At 44.2% G+C, this 5,385-nt stretch overlaps 1 non-coding gene across 1 annotated transcript; it reads right to left on the minus strand.

Moving 5' to 3' along the window:
- Window positions 1–3,764: 3,764 nt before the first annotated feature.
- Trnai-uau (transfer RNA isoleucine (anticodon UAU)) lies at window positions 3,765–3,858 on the minus strand. Its single transcript has 2 exons — window positions 3,821–3,858; window positions 3,765–3,800 (listed from the first exon to the last, which is right to left on the minus strand). It is a non-coding gene; the product is annotated as a tRNA-Ile (tRNA).
- Window positions 3,859–5,385: the final 1,527 nt, after the last annotated feature.

Below are 5,385 nucleotides of genomic sequence, written 5' to 3' on the forward strand. Positions count from 1 at the left end.
AGCAACTACTGTAGGCTTACTGAAAACACAAATGTATGTCAGAGGGTAGGAAATAAATTCAACTAAAATTCAGAGGTCTTTTACCTAAGTAAAAGTTCTAGGGGTCAGTGGTGAGGCTCTATTGAGATAGCCCTTCTAAGGGGAAAGATAAGTTGTTGCATTTGGCCCCTCCTACAAATAAGAAGGAAGCATAACACCTGCTGGCCTTTTGGATTTTGGAGGCAGCACATTCGTCACTTAGATGTGCCACTATGGCCCATTTACCAAATGGCCTGAAAAACTGCTCATTTTGAGTGAGGCCCACAACAGCAGAGGGCTCTGCAACAGATCCAGGCTGCTCTGCCACTTGGGCCATATAATCCAGCAGATTCAAGGGTGTTCCAAGTGTTATAGAGATGCTATTTGCAGCCTTTGGCAGCATCCCCACAGAAGAATTGGAGCTTAGGTCTTTAAGATTGTGGAGCAAGTACTGCCATCAACCCCACATGACACTCCCCTTTTGACAGATAGCTCTTGGCCTTCTACTGGATCCCAATGGAAACTGAATACTTGACCACAGGCTACCATGCAACCTGAGTTGGCTGTCATGAAGTGATATTATCTGACCTACCAAACCACAAAGGTGGGTGTGCACAGTAATGCTCCATCATCAAGTAGGAGTGGCATATATGTTACCAAGCCTAAGCAGATCCTGTAAGCAGAAGTAAGTTATATAAATAAGTCACCAAAATAGCCACCGTCCCCACTGCCTTTCTCTCCTATACTATACCTATGGCTTCAAAGTTGTCAGAGAAAGGGAAGTGTTAGGCCTGGTTCACAGATGGTTCTGCATAATGTGCCTGCACCACCTGAAAGTGGACAGCTTCAGCACTATAACCCCTACCTGGGACATTCTGAATGACAGTGGTGAAGGGAAATCTCACAAGGTAGAACTTTGGGCAATGCACCTGGTTGTGTTCTTTGGTAGGAGAAAAGTCCAAATGTGCAATTATGTACTGATTCATGGGCTGGGGCTAATGGTTTGGCTTGGATGGTCTGGGATTTAGAAGGAATATTACTAGAAAACTGATGAAGAAGTCACTTGGGGAAAAGATATCTCTTGGGGATTTATCTTGGGGAAAAGACCTCTCTGAACAGGCAAAAAAAAAAAAAGTGAAGATATTTGTGTCTCATCGGAATGTCCACCAAAGAGTGACAATAGAGGAGGATTTTTATAGTTGAGCAGATAGTATGACCCATTCTGTGGATACCCCTGGGCCTCTTTCTTCAGCCACCCCTGTCATCATTGAAGGGCTCATGAACAAGGAGCCATAGTGGCATGGGTGAAGGTTTTGCATGCATTGGGCAATATGGACTTCCACTCACCATGGCTGAATTTTCCATGGCCACAGCTAAGTCCAGATTTACCAGCTGCAGAAACCAACACTGAGCTCCTTATAGAACACCATTCTCGGGGTGAGCAGCCAGCTACGTGGTGGTAGGTTTAATTACATTGGACCACTTTCATCATGGAAGGAGGACCGCATTTTGTGCTTACTAGAACAAAAACACTCAGGATATGGATTTGCCTTCCATGCAATGCTTCTGACAAAGTTACCTCCCATGAACATACAGAATGCCCACTCACTGTCATGATATCACGACACAGCATTGCTTCTGATTAAGGAACTCACTGCGCAGCTAAAGAATTGTGGCAACCGGCCCATGCTCATGAATTCACTAGTCTTACCATGTTCCTCATGGTAAGATAGAACCCTGGAACGGTCTTTTGAAGACACAGTTACAGTGCCAGCTAAGTAACAATACCTCAAGTGCTGGGGCAAGGTTTTCTAGAAGGCTGTATATGTTGTGAATCAGAATCCAATATATGGTGCTGTCCCTTCCACAGTTGGGATTTACAGGTCATGGAAGGAAGAGGTGCAAATAAAAGTAGTGCCATTCACTATTACTCCTAGCAAAGTTTTGGTTCCTGTTTCTACAACTTTATATTCTGCTGACCTAGACATCTTAGTTCTGAGGAAGGAATACTTCTACTACAAGGAGTCATAATTATTCCATTGAACTAGAAGTGGTCAAAAGGCCAAGAAGGGAGTTACAGTGTTGAGTGGGGTGATTTATCCTGACAACCAAGGGAAAATTGGACTATTACTCCAGGTAGAGGTACTCCTTTGTCTGGAACAAAGGAGATGCTTTAAAGCATCTCTTAGTATTGCCATGCCTTGTGATTAAAGTGGATGGAAAACCATAACAATCCAATACAGGCAGGACTAGTAGTTTTGGGTCACCCTGCCAGGTAAGAACCATGATCAGCTGAAGGACTTGCTAAAAGAAATACCATGTAAGAATTTTATTTACTCTTCTGGGGAAGAAATTAGCATGTTTTCAGTTGTCTGCAGAATAGTTATATCATGTTAGGTGGACTTATGACCTTGTTGTCTTTATTTCAAGATGAAATATGATTTAAGGAGATGTTTAAGTGTACTAAGTTGACAAGGGATAGAGTTCTGATGGTTAAGTTTATGTCAACCTGACTGGGTTAATACCCAGAAAGCTAATAAAACATTATTTCTGGTTGTGTCTGTGAGAATATTTCTGAAAGAGTTTAGTATCTGAATCAGTAGACTGAGTAAAGAAGATCCACCCTCACCAATGTGGATAGGCATCAATCAACTGAGAGCCTCCAACAAAACGGCAGAGGAAACAGGAATTCAAGGCTTCCTCTGGAGTGGGCCTTTTTTTTTTTTGCCCTCTGATATCAGAGCTCCAGGTTCTCAGGTCTTTGGACTCTGGAATTTACAACCAGCAGCAACTGGCCTCCCAGCTCTTCATCTGTCCTTTACCCTACCCCCAGCTTCCTCAGGCCTTCATACTCAGACCTTAACTACACCACTGGCTTTCCTGGTTCTCTATCTTGCAGGGTATCACCTGATTGCCTCCATAATCACTTGAGCCAATTCCTGTATCTATATATATATTTTGTTGGTTCTGTTTCTCTGCAGAACTGTAATACAGATTGTTCATACCATTACACACAGACTGTGAGGAACAGGAGGAGGACAAAGAACTCAGAAGAGAAGAAAGGTCCTGCAAGAGAAAATAAAATCTAGGAGTGATTAGATAAAAGCAATGCAACCTGCAGTCATTATTTCAGACACAAGCTTCAAGATGAATGTAATTTCCCAAAATAAGGACGTTGTTTCCGGCCTATACATGATGTTTCACTGCTGGGAGGAGGGAGGAGAGGAGCGGGAGACTGGCATTCTTGTTCCCCAGACAGGTTTTTATAAAAGAGGCAATGAAGCCAGACTCAGAGCATATTTAGGTTTCAGGGATGGAGTTGAACCTCAATGCTGTCCTAGTGGACTCCAACGCTAAGATACGTGGGAGTGGCTTCTGCACATCTGTGAGCCCCGGTGACAGCTGCACAAAATAGCAGCAGATAAGAACTAGTTTTTCTGCTTCTTTGCTCAGTCTCCAAAGAGCTGAAAAAGCGTCTCTTAAAAGGGGGTGGGGAAGAGGAAGGGAGGCTTCTTCTTGAAGCTACATGAACAACCTGGCTGTGTGTCTCCAGATTGCTACCAATTTGCTTAATGAGGTCAATTTATCTCCTGGATTGTGGTTGTTTGAAATCGACCAAATGCCCTTCATCATAGAATTCTCTGTGTTCTCGCTACGGAAAATTTAACCATTTCAGCTTTTTTTTTTAAAGAGGAGGGGAAAAAGGCATTCCCATGAACGCCTGGAACCATGAAGGGAAGAAAACATGCTCCAGGTGAGGCTCGAACTCACAACCTCGGCATCACCCGCACATATACTGTTGTATAAGTACCGCGCGCTAACCGATTGCGCCACTGGAGCATGCTTTCCCCGTGCTGGCCATGCGCACTCTACAGAGTCACGAGCACCGGGCGTTCCCTACCCCAGCCTCGCGTGGGAGCTGAGCGGGAGCGCGCTGAGCTGTCAGTCCCTCTGCTGTGGCTCGCCTGAGCAGATCCTTTGATCAATATATTTCCACCCTCCTGGATGTACGAATGAGATCCAGCCCATATGCCACTAGGAGCCAGTATTTCCCGAGAATAAAGGGAACAAGACTGTCGCTCTTCGGCTGAAGCACAGATCACATGGCTTCTGATGGTCCTTACTAAGCAGGGGACGCAGAAGCTGAGCCCACCCGACCCTCGCTCTGTCTCCAGACACCGGTTGTACTCCTGGTGGTGCACTCCCGGCGGCACGTGCAGGACGCCCACTTTCTCATTCGAGAGTTTCGGAGCTGCTCATCCTGTTTTCCCCAAACCTTCCCTGAGCATGCCTGAAAAGCCTATTAGAAGTCACTGAGCCAATTGGTCAAGCACCTCTTCAGGGAAAACTGAAGAGTCAAAGTCAAGGCGGTGTGCACTCCCAGCGCTCCTCCCCGTCTTGACCTTTTTAAAAGATTTATTACAGATAGTAGGTCTCTGTAACAAAAGCTCACCTCATTTCGTATCCTGCGCCTCTAATAGTAAAGGTCAAATTTATTTCTTTGCTTACTTGCTTGTTGGTTTTGGTCTGGGAAATGTGCAGCTCTCAAGATACATGTACGCATAAGATATGAAATGTTTTGGCTTTTGTTGAATAATTCCTGTCATCTAGAAGAAGAATTATTAAAGTAAGGAATAGCATGCCTATTCCTGGCCACATGAGGCAGGCTAAATTAGGTGTGGGAACCAAATGCCAGGAGCCAAGAATAGGCACTGTATTAATTGATAATTTGAAGTCTCTTACTCCCTGCCAGGCTACAAGCAGCTGCCAAGCTTTTAAGTTTAATGTTTTGTTAAATCTCTGAATAAGCACATCTTAGGTGAATATCTCAAGAAAAAAAAAAAAAACTCATCCTAGTGAGGGCAGGCTAGAATTAGGGGAGGTTCAGAACTCTTTAAAAAAACATATGACTTAATATTGTATTTCAGATTGAACATTCCTCTCTTTCTCTGGGTGTTCTTTTCAATTACAATTAGGTGTAGGTTATTCACACTGTAGCTCTGGGACAACTAAAACCACCTTCGCCTGGTTCAGGGATCACCCAAGCCCCTCCCCACTCATCAATTATTGGTTAGGAATCACCAGGTTCTTCCCTTCCCATAGGTTCACCTAAGTTTTAAAAGCACCTGGAAAAAAGAAGGTCCCTCTCTCTTTCCTTTCCTCTCTCCCCTCTTCCTTATTCCTTCTCCTCTCTTTCCAGCTTCTACCTGGTCCCAGCATACCACCTTTTGTAATTTCCCTCCCTAACTTTTAATAAACTCCATTACACCCATATGTCTGGCCATGGATTCTTCCATGTGGGACACAAATAATTTGGAAATCTTCTGATCACAGACTACAGCATTGCCGTTAACATTACGACTAAAA

The sequence above is a fragment of the Castor canadensis genome, chromosome 8, assembly GCF_047511655.1.
Source record: "Castor canadensis chromosome 8, mCasCan1.hap1v2, whole genome shotgun sequence".
Taxonomy (NCBI): domain Eukaryota; kingdom Metazoa; phylum Chordata; class Mammalia; order Rodentia; family Castoridae; genus Castor; species Castor canadensis.